At 39.6% G+C, this 19033-nt stretch overlaps 1 long non-coding RNA gene across 2 annotated transcripts in view; it reads right to left on the bottom strand.

Annotated features, from left to right (window-relative positions):
- LOC139360990 (uncharacterized) overlaps positions 1 to 18734 on the bottom strand; it is a 63031-nt gene extending 44297 nt beyond the window's left edge. The window contains exons 1-4 of one of the 2 annotated variants that reach the window (XR_011618575.1): positions 18651 to 18734; positions 17162 to 17253; positions 14353 to 14423; positions 12418 to 12557 (exon numbers count right to left, since the gene is read on the bottom strand). This is a non-coding gene — a long non-coding RNA (uncharacterized lncRNA). Of the gene's footprint in view, positions 1 to 12417; positions 12558 to 14352; positions 14424 to 17161; positions 17254 to 18258; positions 18524 to 18650 lie in introns of those variants that run through there. The other variant, XR_011618576.1, reaches the window with a different exon arrangement.
- Between the last annotated feature and the right edge of the window lie 299 nt (positions 18735 to 19033).

The raw sequence follows: 19033 nt of genomic DNA, 5'->3' as shown, positions 1-19033 counted from the left end.
ACTCTCCAGAAAAGTTCCAGCCCATATATGGAACTGTGATATCTACCTAGGCCAACCTCAAGGTGTTGTGACTCTGCTGCCTAGAACTTTGTCTCAGTAGAGATTGTAACGTATCATTGGACCTAGCACCCAGGTGATGTTACGTATTTGCCTCTGACATGCCTACAAAAATTATTGTCACATATTTTTGTGTACACCTCATAGGTGATGTAACTCTTCTCTCTGGAATGGTCCCTGCAAAAAAGGAGGACAGTGACATTGCAAGATCAGGCTTAGAGTTGAGGGTACTCTTTTACCAGATCTGTGCTTCATGGAGAACATTGTGACATATCTCTGGGTCTGTAACTTAGGTGAAGTAACTCCTTCCTTGGACCCTACCCACATGAAGCATTGCAGCATAAGCAAAGAACCTGCACCTAGGTGATCACTGTCTTGCCTGAGTGCTGTTCTAAGAGAGCCTTATGACATATCTCAGAACCCAGCACCCACGTGATGTGTCTCTTCTGCCTGGTCTCTGCCCACATGTTACATTGTGACATGTTCCTAGCCAGGCACCTAGGTGATATAGCTCTCCTTGTCTGCCTGACCCCTGCGTACTAGAGACACTGGGATATGCCCCAGACTCTATGACCTAAGTGATGTGACTCTTTATGCCTTGGTATTCACAATAGGATTTTTTTTTTACATATTGCTGAGCCCAGCGCTCAGGATATATCTCTCTCCTCTTTTCCATGAACCATACCCACACAAAAGAACTTTTGACCTTTTCCAGGACCCAGCACCCAGATGATGTTACTCTTCTGCCTGGGTTTTGCATAAAGAGGAAATTATCACATGTTGCACATTGCTGGGCCCAACACCCCTATTATGTGACTCTCCTGCCCATGCTGAAACCACCAAAGGTATTTTAACATATCTTGGGTCCATTATATATGTTTTGGCTCTCATAACTTGGCTGAGTTTTTTCCACATCTGAAATAGTGTCATATTTTGGGTCTGCCACCCAGTTAACGTGACCTGATTTTCTATTTCCTCCCTAGACAAGGCATTTTGACATATTGCCTGGCACAGCATCTAAATGATGATACCGTCCTGCCTAGTTTTCTGCCCACATATGTGTTATGACATATATTTGCTTCAGTTCAAAGGCATGATGATCAAACTTTTATTGGGATTCAGCCAATAGGAGATGTTTTGCCTCTCATCATTAGGCTTAGGGCAATAGGTAAGGTTTTTGGTTGCATATATGTACAAAGCTAAGATTACAAAACTAACTTATATTTTGTGGAAGAGAGTTTAATAACAGGGGCCAAGAAATAGTTCAGGTTGGGAGTCTCAATCACACATCCAGAAAAATTAAAAATTGTCACCATCCCACATTTACAAAGCCCACTGTTGTGGTCCAGAGTGTAACAAGGGAATACAGAACAAAATTGGAATTGTGACATTTATATGTGGATCTTGCCACAGGTGCAATGGTGACTCATTTTTGGATCCATACAAATGCATAATAATGGGTCTTCTGCCTTAACCCTGCCTGTAAAAGAGGTATTGACCATCAAACCTGAGTTTAAGGAAATTTGTAAGATTGTGAGTTCATATGAGCATGTAGTCCTCAGAGAGGTTTGCAACTGTCTTGCAGGTCTAATAAAGCCCTCAGATGTTGTGGAGAGTGTCATACATTGGCCCAGTGCACATGTGAGATTTTGACTGTGATTTACGTTCTCAGCTAAAGATGAAGGTGTCACCCTCAAAGATAAGGAGATTGTGTCATATCACTGAGCCTGCTACCCAGGTATTGAAACTTCGTGGATCAAATTTCTTTCCATGGGTACTTTGTTACATATCCCTGGGTTGAAATTATAATAATGTCACTCTTTTTTTCTAGGCCCTGTCAACAGGAGATATTATCACGTATCTCTGAGCCTATTAGTTAGGCGATATGTCTCTCCTGCCAATGCCTTGGTAAGAGGGGAGACTGTGACATATCTCTTGGCATAGCATCGAGGTAATGTGACTCTCCTCTCTTGTCTGGATCCTGCCCACTTAAGAAATTGTGACGTATCACTGAGTGCAAAACCTAGGGGTTGTGATTTTTCTCTTTATTGTGAACCATGCCAATGAAGGGAATTATTATATACTGCTGAGCCCAGCATATAGAGGATGTGAGTATGCACTATTTTTTTTTTTTTTTTTTTGAGAGGCAGTCTCACTCTGTTGCCCAGGCTGGAGTGCAGTGGCCGGATCTCAGCTCACTGCAAGCTCCGCCTCCCGGGTTCATGCCATTCTCCTGCCTCAGCCTCCCGAGTAGCTGGGACTACAGGCGCCACCTCGCCCAGCTGTTTTTTTGTATTTTTTAATAGAGACGGGGTTTCACCATGTTAACCAGGACGGTCTCGATCTCCTGACCTCGTGATCCGCCCGTCTCGGCCTCCCAAAGTGCTGGGATTACAGGCTTGAGCTACCGCGCCTGGCCTGCACTATTTTTTTAAACCGTGTGTTCATTGGGCTTGATGACATATTATTTCAGACTGTACCCAGGTAATATGACTCTTCTAACTGATCATGCCTACAAAGGAGATTATTATTTATCCCTGGCTCAGCAATCAGATGATGTGTCTCTTTTGCCTTTTCTCTATGCAAAGGTGAAATTTTGACATATACATGGATTAAGCTTATATGCATAATAATAACTCTTATACCCAGACCTGAAAGAGATATTTTTGAGTCTCAGCCACTCTTATGGCCATGGTTAAAGTCCTAGATCCCCCACATGTAAGAATTCACAGAAAAGTATGCTGCTCAGGCATATTACATAAAACCTGAGTGGTACAAAGAGTTTTATAACAGGCACCAGCAACCAAGCGCAACTGTGACTCTTGAATGCACACCTTACTGACACAATTGTAATTGTCACACATGAACAGAGCCTACGAAAGAGGCACTAAATTTTACACACATAACTAGTCAAAGCTTGAAATTGTTACTCTCATACATGAATCTGACCCACAGCGGTTTGGTGACATTTGAACCAGGATTCAACTGACTTGTGGTGCTTTGATACTCCTACTGGAACACAATCTCAAGTGGGATTGGGGCTGTATACATGCATCTTGCCCATTGTTAAGACTGTGATTCCTGTACTTCGACCTAACTCATAGGAGGTGTTGACCCTCATACCCGAAGCCAGGACTTGTGTAAGACTGACAATTATTTTGAACACATTCAAATGTGTGATTAAAAAGTGTAACTTTGCCTAGCATCTGAGTGTTTTGACTCTGCTTTCCAGGCCCAGAGTTGAAATTGTAACATACATGCCCCAAGCACCTAAGCAATGTACAACACCTTGTTTGGCAATGCAACATAGGGCACTTGTATATATCAGTGAGAACAGCACCCAGCTGATGTAAATCTTGGCCTAAACCCTGCTGACAAAATGCATTTTGGATTTGATCTAGGTCCATCATGTAAGTGATAAGACTTTCTTCTACTGCCTTGATCCTGCACTTATTGGATATTTTAACACATCATTGGGTATTGAAACCAGATGATGTGACTCTTTTTTTTTTTTTTTGGTGGGGGGGTGTTTCTGCAAGTATAATGCTTTGTGACATATCACCAGCTCAGCACCCAGGATGTTTCTTCTCTCTTGTCAGGGCCATGACCATCAGAGAGATTGTGACATATTGCTGAACATGTGGGTAGGGCCCAAGGAAGAAGTCACTTCACCTAGGCAATTGGCACAGAGATATATCACAATGTCCTCTCTGAAGCATAGCCCTGGCAAAAGAGTACCATCAACTGTGTACCTGATGTGGAAATTTGTCACTTACAAGGGTGGCAGGGCCCAATCAGGAGAGCCACATTACCTAGGTGATAGGCCCAGAGATATGTCATATTGTCCTTCTTTGGGCATGGCTCTGGCAAAAGAGTTCCCTCACCTGTGTGCCTGGTCTTGAAACATGTCACTTATTTCTTTGTGAAGGGCTCATTCCAGAGAGGACAGTTACATAACCTATGAGGTGGACACTGACATATGTTACAATAATTTTGATGGACATCGTGCAGGCAATAATGTTACATAACCTGGGTGCTATATCTAGTAATATGTTACAATCCTTACTGAGAGAAAGATACAGGCAGGAGAGACATCTGCTGGAGGTTGGCCTGGGTAAATATCACAATACCATATATGGGCTGAAACGTCTGGAGAGCCAAATTGCACAGATGCTTGGCAAATATTTATATTTCAATTACATTGTTAGAAAACTCCAAAGATTAGATTTACAGTACCACACATGTCCTGTTTTCATGTGTGACTGTTTCATCCATAGGATATGAGGAAAGTCCTTAGAGTCAGCTAGGTGTACATACAAGACTCACTCTTTCACCTGTGTGCTAAGTCCTGATTTGACTCTGTCTATATAACCCAAAGACTTTGTGAAATACATTTGAGTGTTGTGATACTTTGTGACCTTTGTACAAGGTAATCCAGGACATCACACAAGTCCCTAAACCTAGGTATGAGTCAAAATATCCTCTATTGGCTGAGTCCACATAAAAGAGTCATTATCATGCCTATAAACTATGGCTAGGTGTATGTTCCAATTTCCTCTGTGGTCATGAAGCAGGCAGAACAGACACATCATGTAAATGCTGAGCCAGAAATATTCCAATATTCTCTTTGTATGCAGGTTTCTGTAAAAAATACCACATAACTTGTTTGTTAGGTCCAGTTCTGTGGCACAATGTCCCTTGTGGGCATTGTCCTGCCAGGAAAGGAGAGTCATATCACATTAATGATGGGCCCAAAAATATGTCACAATGCCTCCTGTTGACAGGGCTCAAGAAAGAGAGTAATATCATTTTGATGCAGTGTTTAGAAAAGCTACAATTATCAAAGGAATCAGGATAGGAGAGCCATGTAACATAGATGATTGGTCCAGAAATATGATACAATTCCCCCCGCGAACACATGTTAAGATAGAACAGTCAAATAAACAAGGTGATTCACCGGGTATTTGTCAAAATCTCATTTGTCAGCTATGCCTATGCAGAATTATTTAATCATTCAGGAGCTGGGCAAAGGTAGATTTCACAATTATACTTGTACAAAGGTTAAGAATAAGAGTCACAATCCCGCACTTGTCCTGGCTCCAGCCATATGAGTTGATATTAGGCTTTTGTTATATTCTCAGTTACACGGTGCAATGTCACCCATGAGCAGGGAGAAGGCAAGAAAGACACATCACCTACATGGGTGTGTATCCAGTGAGATATTACAACCCACCTTGTGGGACTGACCCCGGCAGAATAGTGTCACATCACCTGGATGCTAATTTCAGTGAAATTTAAAAACCCCCTCTGTAGACAGGACTTTGGCAAGGGAGGAGATTCATTTCACCTAGGTAAGTGGCCTACATATATGTCACAATGGCCTTTATGTGCAGTGGCAAGGCTGGAGAGTGACCTCAACTTGGAGCTGGTTCTAGCAATATACAACAATCTCCCTGTGGTCAGGGCCCAGGCAAAAGCAAAGAAACATCACCTAGGTACTGAGCCAAGTGATATTTTACAATGCTTCCTTTTGGCAGAGCCCAAAAAGAATTACATTACCTGGGTGAAGTATCCAGTTATGTGTCTCAATGCACTGTAAGTGCAGGGCCAAAGCTGTAGAAAGGAGTCACATTCCTTATGTGATAAACCCTAATACAGAACACAATTCTTTTTGTAAGCATATTTCAGGCAGATAATTCATATCACCTGGGTGACGGTCCCATTGACATATAAAAGCGCTCATTGTAGGCACAGCTACGGAAAGTGTTATATATATTGCTTAGATGCTTTTTTCTCATATGGCATAATTTCATCTGTGGTCTGGGCCTAGAAAAGACAGTCTAATTATTCATGTGCTTGGTGAAGTTACCTGGCACTCTCAGAAAGGTTCAGAAATAAGTTTCACATCCCACACAAGTCCTGGTTTTTTGTACGTGAGTCAAAACTTTCTATAAATTGGGTCAAAGTAAATGAGCCAGAATCTCAAAAATGGGCGAGATCTATGCATAGACCCCTAATCCCACTTGAAGTTTGTGTTCCAGTAGGGGAGTGACAGCAACACAGTGTGCTGAATCATGGTTCAAATGTTACCAAACCACCTATGATTCATATCCATGTATGAGAGTAATGTTTCAGCCTTCAACTGCTTTTTATGTGGGAGATTTAGTACCTTATTTCAAGGCCCTGTTCATGTGATACAACGACAATCGCATCAGCTAGGTGTGCATATGAGAGTCACATTCTCACCTCATTGCTGGTCTCTGTTATGACACTATTAGTACCACTACGGCTTTCTATGATATACCTGAATGTTATAATCCTTTGTGAAATTTACACAAGTAAAAAAACTCAGGACTTTTCCCGTGGCCGTGAGACTTCCTATGAGAGTGAAAATATCTCTACTGACTGAGTCTAGATATGAGAGTTATTATTCTGCATGTGTGCTTAACCCAGGTGTATGTCAAAATTTCAACTGTGAGAAGGGAAAAGGCAGGAGAGTCACATCACCTTGGTGCTGACTCAGTGATACAATATTATCTCATTTGTAAGCTGGGCCTAGTCAGAAGAGTCACATTACCTGGGTAAAGCCTTAAGTAGTATGTCACCATGTCCGCTATAGTTAGGGAATGAGAAAAAGAGGACAATCACACCACCTAGGTGCTGATCTCTGCAATATGTAATAACCCTCTCTTGGCAGGGTCTAGAATATGAAGGAGAGTCACAACACCTACGTTTTGCAATCAGCGGTATGTCACTTTTTTTTTTGGTGAGCAAGACCCAGGCAGGAGAGAGGAGTCACATTACCTATATGTTATTTCAAATGATATTTCACAATTTCCTCTGTGGGCAGGGTACAGGCAAGAAAGACAAATCACCTAGGTTATAGGCCCAGAGATATGTGATAAAATCCCCTACTGTCAGGGCCCAGGGAGAAGAGTTACATTATTATGATTTTAACAAAGCCATATGTCACAATTCACCCACAGGAAAGAGTTTAAGCCAAAAATCTCAATACCTGAGTTCTTGGCCTACATCTCCATCTCCTGGATGAGATTGCCACACCCACAGAATCCTCATGCATAAACCCCGCTCCCTTACCCTCAAAAATTATCCAACTCTCTACGCTATTAAAATCAATTGTGGCCAGGCGCAGTGGCTCACAGTTGTTATCCTAGCACTTTGCGAGGCTGAGGTGGATAGATCATGAGGTCAGGAGATCGAGACCACCCTGGCTAACACAATGAAACCCTGTTCCTACTAAAAAAAAAAATACAAAAAAAACTTTAACCAGGCATTATGGTGGGTATCTGTAGTCCCAGATATTCAGTAGGCCAAGAAGGAGAATGGCGTGAACCCAGGAGGTGAAGCTTACAGTAAGCTGAGATTGTGCCACTGCACTGCAGCCTGGGAGACAGAGCGAGACTCCCTCTCAAAAAAAAAAAAAAAAAAAAAAAAAATCAATTGTGACCAACACGCCATCATACTCAACTATTCATCAAACCAACATAATCTCTATTGATAATTCTAATAATAAAGTCCCTCAAATATCAATATTTTAACCTCATGTTTCAGGATATTCCTCAATAGCCATAGCCATAGTACAACCAAAAAACAACCATCATACAACCCAAATAAATCAAAAAGACTATTAACCCCATGAAACCCTCACCAAAATTCAACACAATACCACAACCCACAGCATCATTAATAATTAGCCCCAGGTTTCCATAAATAGGAGAAAGATTCAAAGAAAAACCTACAAACTCTATAAAAAAGAGAATACTTAGTAAAAATGCCACTATTCTCACATGGATGATAACCATGACAAATGATATGAAGAAGCATTGTTGTACTTCAACAACTGTAAGAACTCAAATGACCAATACCCTAACACACATCTGCTAATAGAAATCATTAACTACTCACTCATTGATATTCCCACACCATCTAACATTTCTACATGATAAAACTTCAGGTCAATTCTTGGTGACTGCCTAATTTTCCAGATCATTAAAGGATTATTTTTGGCCATGGACACCTCAGACACCTCAGACACCTCAAGTGCCTTTTCTTCAGCTCAGATATAAACTACAACTGAAATATATGCTATTTTCAGGCCAATGATGCTTCAATATTTTTCATTTGCCTCTTCACACGTGTTGGTTGAGGTTTATATTATGGATCATTTCTATTCCTAAGAATCTGAAATATTGGCTTTACCCTCCTATTTGAAACTATAGCAACAGTGTTATTAGGCTACGTGCTCCCATGAGGCCACATATCATTCTGAGGCACTACAGTAATTAGAAATCTACTGTCAGCCATTCCATATATTGGAAGTGAACTTGTATAATGAATCTGAGGTGGACTCTCAGTTGACAAAGCCAACCTTACACAATTTTTTGCCTTCCATTTCAACTTTCCCTTCAACATTACAACTCTATCAACTGTTCACCTATTATTCTTACATGAAACAGGATCTAACAACCCTTGAAGTGTTTCTTCAGACCCCCCAAAAAAATCACTTTCCACCCTTAGTATAAAATCAAAGATATTCTAGGTTTAATTTTTCTTATCCTTTTTCTAATAACTCTAGTACTATTTTAGTCTGAACTCCTGAGCAACTCAGATAATTACACTTTAATCAACCCCTGTAATAATCCACTCTCTATTAAGTCAGAATGGTACTTTTTGTTTTCATACAGCCTTATGATTTATCTCTAACAAACTAGGAAGCATACTGACTCAGGTATTCTCCAATCTCACTCTAGCAGTTTTTTCCTTACTTCACAAATCTAAACAACAAAGCAAAATATTCCAGCCACTAAGTCAATGCCTATTTTGAATTGAGTGGATTACCTGTTTACACTCACATGTATCAAAAGGTAGCCAGTTGGATACACTTTTTTTGCCATCAGGTAGACAACACCTATCGTGTACTTCTACACCATGCTCACCTCACTAACTGAAAATAAATTACTTAAATGAAAAGGCTATTGTAGTATAATTTAATACTCTAGTCTTGCAAACCAGAAATGGAGAATTGCCTCCCCAGAACCACCCAAGGAAAAAGAATTCTTGCCTCACTGTCAACACCCAAAGCTAAAATTCTAATTAAACTACTCTCTGATTTTTTTCACAGCACACGCTGTAACTACTATGTCAGTTTTAACCAACTAGCACCAACACCTTAGTGCTTTGCGTGTACTTTGTGCATTACTGCTAACTCGCATGAATAATATATAGTACTATAATTGTTTAGTGGGTACATAGTAAATTCATAGATGAGGATACATTACAAATCTTGTCCATAAATGTATAAGCATGTATTAACATTCCTTTAGTCACCTATGGTACATCTATTATTGACTGTCCAATACAAATCTAATCCATATGAATAGTAAATCCTAATATATATCCTTAATATTACATGATGCATATATTCATTCATTGGAAATAGCATATTTCAGTCAAGCAATCACTTGTCAACACAGATATCCCTTCCAAATTCTGGTCTCTAAATCTACCACCCTCTGTGAAATCATCATCACACTCAGGAGTACTGTTCTCCTTGCTCTGGGCCAAAACACTTGGGAGTGACTATTTTGAAACTATGCCTGGCATCTGTTTCTTACTTCAGGTCCATTAAACTAACATTGCTCACACATCACCCTGAAATAACACATCTCAGTAGACTACTGACTACCCCTTATTAAACAGTCAGGAGAGCACTATTGTTCATTTTGTATTTTTAACTTTGGGGTATGCTATCACTCACCATTGGGGAATGCCTGGTCCCTGCTGAATCAGCTGTAGATGAGCTCAGATTTGATTCCTGCCAAATCAACTGTAGAAGCTGAGCATATATTAAATATTCTGGCAGCATAATAACCATAAGTTCTTAATTAATTCCTGAAGGACATAACAAACAATAGGCATGTATGCTCACGCATGTATACTCATGCATGTAAGCACACTTTAAATTTACTATTTCTGATTAAATGCACAAACTTCTCCTCCCTCCATCTTTGACTTTACTGCCAACCTAGGTAAATGTACTGTTACCAAATACCAAAACAAAAGACTAAAATGCAACCCAGTCAGAGTCCCAAAATCATACTTTAACTGTGAATACCCAAACAACTACTCCTTGATTGATGTAATATTCCTAAAAATCTTAAGGCCTCCCAAATCAACTCTCCATTTTATATAATAAACACAATATCTAAACTTCCACTGTAATACTAATATAACACCATAAATATATCCTTCTAAAAGCTCTCCCCCATTTATTATACCCTAAATCAATTACATTCTAATTATGAATAATCCTCTCAATCACATCTCTTCTAATTGAACTTTAAAGACCTTGAATTCCCAGAAGTGTAAAAACCTATTTATATTTACTTCTTTCCTTTCATATGCTAATTTTAGTCTCAAGTATTTATATGATTAATGTAACTTAAATATTTCAAAGCAAGACACTGAAAATGTCTAGATGGGTCTGCATAACCCCATAAAAAATAGGTTTGGTCCTAGACTTTCTATTAGGTCTTAGTAAGATCACATATGCAAGGATCACCGCCCCAGTGAAAATGCCCTTTAAATCACCTGGATCAAAAGAAACAAATATCAAACATGCACAAATGCAGCTCAAAACACTTTACTCAACCACACCACTACAAGAAACAACAGTGATGAGTATTTAGTAATAAATAAAAGATTAAACTATACTGATATTTATGGTTGTTCAATTTCATGTCAGCTACTGGGGCCATATGATCAACCCAAGCTATTAGATCTCTGCATAAAGAGTGTGTAAGGTCTATCCTCAATAAAACTAAACTCCATATAAATTGTAAAACAAACAAACAAACAAACAAAAACTTCCTGCCCAAGTAAAGTATACGACAAAGGTAGCTTTAATATCCTGAATACAAAATAGCTAAGACCCAAACTTGGATCTGATACCCCACTATGCTTAGCCCTAAACTCTAATGTAGGAAAGTTCTTCCCTAAGGTCTTAGGACCTGTTCTACTTTAGAGTAACACACTTACAAGACATTAAGTAATTCTGCGATAAGTCTAAAGTTGAACTAAGATTCTATCTGTTACTCTCTTTGGGAAGGTTTGTTTCCTAAGATCTTAAAAGCTGTCCCTCTTTAGACTAACAAACTTGCAGGGAGATTAAGTAATTCTGTGGGTAAGTTTAAAGTTGAAAGCCTGTAATCCCAGCACTTTGGGAGGCCGAGACGGGCGGATCACAGGTCAGGAGATCGAGACCATCCTGGCTAACATGGTGAAACCCTGTCTCTACTAAAAAATACAAAAACCTAGCCGGGCGAGGTGGCGGGCGCCTGTAGTCCCAGCTACTGGGGAGGCTGAGGCAGGAGAATGGCGGGAACCCAGGAGGCGGAGCTTGCAGTGAGCTGAGATCCGGCCACTGCACTTCAGCCTGGGCGACAAAGCGAGACTCTGTCTCAACAACAACAACAAAAATAAATAAATAAATAAATAAATAAATAAATAAATAAATAAATAAATAAAGTTGAACAAAGATTCTGTATTGGACAATCTGCTATCACTAGGCTCAGTAGGCTTTTCACAGCTACTCGGGAATCTGCCCACTATTTTGCCACATAGGTGGGTGCACTCTTTTAGGTGTTCTTGAATAGTTCATCAGGTTTTGGGGGACTTGCTATAGTTCTCTGTGTAAAGTTATTTCTAGTTAAGACGTTATGCAGAAGGGGTATATGTTACATTAATAAAACCATTCACCAGAATACTGCAAGCAACAGCTTAAGACTCAAAGGACTTGGTGGTGCTTTATATCCCTCTGGAGGAGCCTATTCTATAATTGATACACCCCAATATCCCTCACCACTTCTTGCCCCCAGCCTATATACCACCATCTTCAGCAAACCCTAAAAAGGTTATAGAGTAAGCACGAGTATACACATACAAATATTAGGTCAAGATGTAGCTCAAGAGTTGGCAGGAAATGGACTACATTTTTTATACCCAGAAAATTTCACAACAAATTTTATGAGATGTAAGAGCTCAAGAATAATTTAGCAGTACAACAAGCGGTATATATCCTAAGAAGCAATTATGTCAATATAAGTATTAGGAAGGTATTCTCCAATGCATAAGCTTATATCAGACTGGAATAATCCACTCACATTTAGCAGCCTCATATTAATAAGCAATATATTATTAATGGTCCTATTATTTAAACTGTTAATCCAAAACAGTATGGATTTAAGGAAATATTACAAAAACTAAAAGAAATTCGACAAATCTTATCCCACCTGTTTACCAAAACATCCCCTTTAGCATTACCAATATTAGAGACATTACCTGCCCAGTGATATAAGTTCAATGGCGGCTGAATCCTGACTGTTCAAAGGTAGTATTAACATATGTTCCCTAACTAGGGTCTTGTATACATGGCCACACAAGGGTTCAGCTGTCACTCATTTTTTATCAGTGAAGTTGACCTATCCATGAAGAGGTGAATATAAACAAATAAGATAAAAAGAGCGTTAATTCATTAATGCAAGTAAAATCTCAAAAAAGCCTACAGGCCCTAGTGTACTATCCCTGCATACAAAATTTTGATTGGGGTGACCTTGGAGCATAATTCAACCTTCGAACAACCTAAACTAAGACCACAGCAGTCTAGACGAGTTGACACACACTGACTCAACAATTTGATCAATGGAATTAGTTACCTTAGGGATAACAGCAAAATTATATTCTGGAGTCCATATCGACAACAGGGTTTACAACCTCAATGTTGGATGAGGACGTCCTAATGTTGTAAGAGCTATTAAGGGTTTGTTTGTTCAAAGATTAAAGTCCTACATGATCTGAGTTCAGACCAGAGTAATCCAGGTCAGTTTCTATCTATTTAACTTTCTCCTAAAACAAAAGGACAAGAGAAATAGGGCACAGTTTGTAAAGTGCCCTCACCTCATAGATAATGTTATGTCAATGTAACAAATCACCTCACACCCTACTCAAGAACAGGGTACAGTCAAGGTAGTCAAAAAATAATATCAAACATGGTCTATGTTCCTGGAAAAAAGCCTAGGAAAACAGGAGATGGGAATTATTGAACCCATACTTTAAAAAATGATGAAAAATGATTAGGTTATCATTTTTAGGGGCAGTCACTGTTGAGCCTCCAAGTCCTATTCCCTTATAATGGAAGATCCAAAATCCTGTTTGGTTTGAGCAGTAGCTGCTTTCTCAGGAAAAATTAGGGGCCTTTCAGGAATTAGTCAAAGAGCAATTAAACAAAGGAAACATTGAACCCACATTTTCTCCATGGAATTTGCCAGTGTTTGTAGTAAAGAAAAAAACTGACAGATGGTGCATGCTGACCGACTTACCAGTGGTCAGTGGAGTCATCCAGCTGATGGGGGCCCTGCAGCCAGGGCTTCTATCCCCCATCATGATTCCTAGAGACTGGCCATTAATAATTAGAGATTTGAAGGATTGCTTTTTTAATATCCCTCTAGCAAAGTCTGATTTTGAGAAATTTGCTTTTACTATTCCTGCTATGAACAACAAGGCACAGCTAGATATCATTGGAAAGTCCTAAAGTCCTGACACAGGGTATGTTGAATAGTCCTACTATTTGTCAAACATTTGCGGAGGAGGTCTGTTCAACCTGTGAGAGATCAGTTTCCTGATTTGTATATAATTCATTATGTGGATGGCATATTGTGTGTGGCCGAAAATCGAGACTGATTTTTCCAGTGTTATTCATATTCATAGGAGGTGGTAACCAATACTGGATTGATCATAGCACCAGATAAAATTCAAACTGCCACTTCTTTTCAATATTTGGGAATGCAGGTTCATGAAAGAGCAATTAAACCCCAAAAGGTTCAAATTTGAAAAGACTCTCTGAAAACTATAAATGATTTTCAAAAATTATCAGGGGATATCAATTGGATTCAACATATTTTGGGAATCCCTACCTATGTTATGTCTAATCTGTTCTCCATTTTAAGAGGAGAACCTGATCTCAATAGTAAATGAGAACTGACTCCTGAGGCTGCCAAAGAATTACAAATGATTGAAGAAAAAATACAACAGGCTTAAGTTAATAGAATAGACTCAGGTTTACCATTACTGTTCATTGTGTTCCCTACTCTCCATTCTCCTACAGGGGTTGTAGTTCAGAGTGAAGACTTAGTTGAATGGTCTTTCCTGCCTTGCAATGCTGTTAGAACACTCACAGTATACGCGGATCAGATGTCAGTCTTGACTGGGCAATCTCACCTTAGAGTTGTTAAACTCTGTGGCTCAGATCCAGGTAAGATTATAGTGCCAATGAATCAGATTCAGCAAGCCTTTGTTAATTCAATCAAACAGCAAAAAAAAAAAAAAAAAAAAAAAAAAAAAAATTAGCTGGCTTCACTGGAGTTCTTGGCAATCAATATCCAATAAACAAAATTTTTCAGTTTTTAAAGCTAACAACATGGGTCATTCCAAAAATTACACAGAGTACTCCATTGGAAGGAGAAGTCACGGAGTTTACAGATGGCTCTAGCAATGGAAAAGCAGATTATGTAGGATCTAAAAACAGAATTATTCAAATTGATTTTCAATCATCACAGAGGACTGAATTACAGATGGTTATAGCTGTGTTAGAAGACTTTAAGCAACCTGTAATATTTGTCTCTCATTTAGCTTATATTGTTCAAGCCACTCAATATATAGAAACTGCACTTGTTAAATATCTTGTGGATGAAGAATTCTGTCAGCTGTTTTTTCTTTACAAAAGGCAGTGCATGATAGCAGTTTTTCTTTCTATATTATGCACATTCAAGCACACACTTATCTTCCTGGGCCCCTTGTAAGGGCTAATGATCAAGCTGATGTTCTAGTTTCCACTGTGCTTTACGAATGCCCAAGATTTTCACTCCCTAACACATGTTAATGCAGCAGAACTTAAACAAAATATAAAATTACTTGGAGATAGGCAAAGGACATTGTGTGCAACATTGCCCTCAGTTTCAGATACTACAACTGCCACATGAAGAAACTGGTGTTAACCCTTGGGGATTAACCCTCAGTATGTTGTGACAAATGGATGTAACACACATACCTTCATTTGGGAAACTTTCATATGTCCATGTTACTATAGATACACTTTCCCATTTTTTAGGTGACTCTTGCCAAACAGGTGAGGTGGCTGCTCATATTAAAAGATATTCACTTTCCTGTTTCACTGCCATGGGCATCCCACAAAAAATTAAAACAGAAAATGGCCCAGGCTATTGTAATAAATCTTTACAAGCATTCCTTCAACAATGGCACATTGAGCACAGTACTGGTATGCCCTATAATTCTCAAGCCCAAGCCATTGTTGAATGGGCTAATCGAACCTTAAAATCTCAATTGCAAAAACAAAAGACAGAGGGGGGAACCAGAGAATACTCTACTCCCCATATGCAGCTATGATTTGCTTTTATTACTTTAAATTTTTTGAATTTATCTAGAGATCAGGTTATAATGGCAGCAGAGCAGCATATGACAGGTCAAAAACAAATCCTAATAAGGGAAAACATGTGTAGGGGGAGGACACCAGAATCAAAACCTGGGAAAAGGGCAGAATTATTACATGGGTTTGAGGGTTTGCTTTTATTTCACCAGGAAAGAATCAGCTTTCTCTCTGGTTACCCACAAGACATCTTAAGCTGTACCAGGAGCCAGAATCCATGAAAGAGTAAAAGACCTTGGAACATCCCCGCACCCTCAGTTCCTCAAATGGCTCAGATGAACACCTCTGTTGAGCAGATGGAAACCAGTAAGACTTGCCAAGCAACTCCACCAACCTGGGGGCAGATGAAGAGACAAGCCCACATTGCAGAAGAGAATCTGAGGTCTCAGAATAAGTCTCTGACCACCGGTAATCTAATGGTAGCTATGATGGCAGTAATCTCCCTGGCGATTACTCTCTCAAGAGCTGAGGCAGATCAAAATTACACTTATTGGGTCTACTTCCAATTCCCACCACTGATTAGGCCTGTTACATCGTTAGACCCACTGGTGGAGGTTTATGTGAATGATAGTGTCTAGATGCCTGGACCAACAGATAACAAAGTTCTTACTCATCCAGAGGAGGAAGGACTGTTAATGAATGTTTCCATTGGTTATCATTTTCCTCCCATCTGCCTGGGGCTGGCAGCAGGATGTTTAAATGATAGTAAACAAAGTTGGATGGTTCATGTCCCTGCACATAATGGATCAAAACCTCTATTCATGCAATCTGTGAAAGAACATTTCAATCTTTGAACACTATTAAATACCTTGAGCACAGTGATGTTATGACACATCACCAGATTAATAAATTTAAACATAATAAGGAGCCCTGCCCTACGCAGGCCACTAAATTATCTGGAAAGGTAGGTGTGCTAAGCTGGGAAGATTGTATTGCAAACAGCACTGCTGTACTGCAAAATAATTCCTATGGAATCATCATTGATTGGACCCCTAGGGGAAGCTTTGCAGTAAATTGTACTGTACAGCATGAAGATTGTAGAGAGACTCCTTTTGCAAATGACTATCCAGATAACGCAGCATAATTAAATAGAAGAATTGAAACAAATTACCCTGTTCAGTGGGAGGAGAACAGTATGGCTCCTCCAAGCCTAAAACTGATTGATCTAATTATAAGTCCAGAACATCCAGAGTTATGGAAATTAATGATGGCTGAAATGCCAATTTGGATTTGGAAAGGAGAATATAAAACAGAGCCCCATAGTAAAAAACTTCGATTTGTTGTAGCCATGACCTCTAATTGGATGGTCCTATTACAGAGTTTTGTTAAACCTCCTTTTATGTTGGCAGTGGGAAAATTTAATATTCTACCTGACTCTCAAACGATATCATATCATAGTTGTCATCTTTTTACCTGCATTAATTCTACCTTTAATAAAGATAATAGCATTTTACTGGTTAGGGTCTGAGAAGGAGTTTGGATACCAGTTTCTGTCAATAGACCTTGGGAGGCTTCTCCCTCCATACATACTATCAATGAAGTACTAAAATAAATATTTAGTGGATCAAAGAGATTCATATTTACTTTTATAGCCGTCGTCATGGACGTTATAGCTATCACAGCTATTGCTGCGGCTGCTGGTGTTGCTTTGCACTCTTCTACTTAAACTGTAGGCTCTGTGGATAGTTGGAAGAAATACTCTTCTAAGTTTTGGAATTCCCAAAGTGAAATGGATCAAAATTGGCAAATCAAATTTATGATCTCCATCAAACAGTAATTTGGATGACAGATTGGATTATGAGGTTGGGACATAGAATTCAAATGCAATGTGACTGGAATACTTGTGAATTTGTATTATTCCTGTCTCTTATAATGCCACCAAACATCATTGGGAGATGATTAGACATCAGCTACCAGGAAAAGAAGTTAATTTAACATTAAATATTACTAAACTGAAAAAACAAGTTTTTGAGGCATCTCAGACTCATCTCATCGTGTTGCCTGGAGCTGATATTCTTGCTAGAACTGCTGATGGCCTTTCTCATACCAATCCTTTAAAGTGGATTAAAACCATAGGTGGATCAACAATTGCAAATGTTACTTCGGTTTGTGTATGTTTATGCTGTTTACTGTAGTCTATAGATGTGTACGGCACCTTGGGAGAGAAACCAGACACCGTGAATGAGCCATGATAGCAATAGCAAATATTAATAAAAAATAATAGCCGGGCGCGGTGGCTCACGCCTGTAATCCCAGCACTTTGGGAGGCCGAGGCGGGCGGATCACAAGGTCAGGAGATCGAGACCACGGTGAAACCCCGTTTCTACTAAAAATACAAAACATTAGCCGGGCGCGGTGGCGGGCGCCTGTAGTCCCAGCTACTCAGGAGGCTGAGGCAGGAGAATGGCGGGAACCCGGGAGGCGGAGCTTGCAGTGAGCTGAGATCCGGCCACTGCACTCCAGCCTGGGCGACAGAACGAGACTCTGTCTCAAAAAAAATAAATAAATAAAAAATAAAAATAAAATAATAAATAATAATAATAATAATAATAATAATAATAAAGACAAAAAAAGAGGCCCATGGGAAAGAAACTTTCTGGTGTGCCCGGTGCGTTGGCCTCCCCTCTGTGAGACACCCATGGGAAGCCACGGGTGGCCGCTGAGGAGAAAAGTCTCCTTACTGTTTTCATGTCTTTATATCTTGACAGCATAACTGCTGAGAGGCATTCCACAGGTTTTTCCGGTAGATAACACTCTCTTGAAGATGTGGACAGTGTAAAATATCTTGACTACTCCTGAAACCTGCTTCCATCCATTTGACTTCTGCTAAGTTAAAGATCTTAAGTAGTTTAGACACATGTCTTTGCTCAAAGAAATTCACAGAAACTGCCACTGCTATATATCTTATTGAATGACTCACGAGTTCTCCTTCACCAATTAATCCTTTTCCTCATCTCTTCCTCTCCCTCCCAACTGCCCTAAGAACAAAGAGCTTGTAAAACAATAAATTGGGTGGATCCTGAGAGTTCCGGGACGTGAGCAAGCCTCCGACTCTCTGGTCCCCTGGACCCACCTTTAAATGCTTATTCTGTCTCTTTCTAACTACTTTGTCTCTGCCAGTCTCAGAGTACCTGCTGGGTGCTGTGGGACTGGTTTCCCAACACATTTGGATAGAGCCAAGAAGAAAGTCACGTCACCTAGGTGATAGGCTCAGAGATATGTCACAAAGCCTTTTTGAAAGCATGGCCATGGCAAAAGAGCACTATCACATTATATTTGGCCTAGCAATATGTCACTATTCAAGTAGGCACTTCCCTAAAAGAAGAGCCATATCATATAAATAATATGCCCTGTCATATGTCAAAAGGTTGACCCAGCTTAAGGAGTCAAACCACACCAGTGTTTGGCAAAAATTTATTTCACAGTGATGATGGAATAAAGTTCTAGGGATTAAAT

The sequence above is a fragment of the Macaca nemestrina genome, chromosome Y (assembly GCF_043159975.1).
Source record: "Macaca nemestrina isolate mMacNem1 chromosome Y, mMacNem.hap1, whole genome shotgun sequence".
NCBI classification, from domain to species: domain Eukaryota; kingdom Metazoa; phylum Chordata; class Mammalia; order Primates; family Cercopithecidae; genus Macaca; species Macaca nemestrina.
The sequence above is the reverse complement of the archived record's forward strand: the minus strand, read 5'-3'. Positions and strand labels throughout refer to the sequence as shown.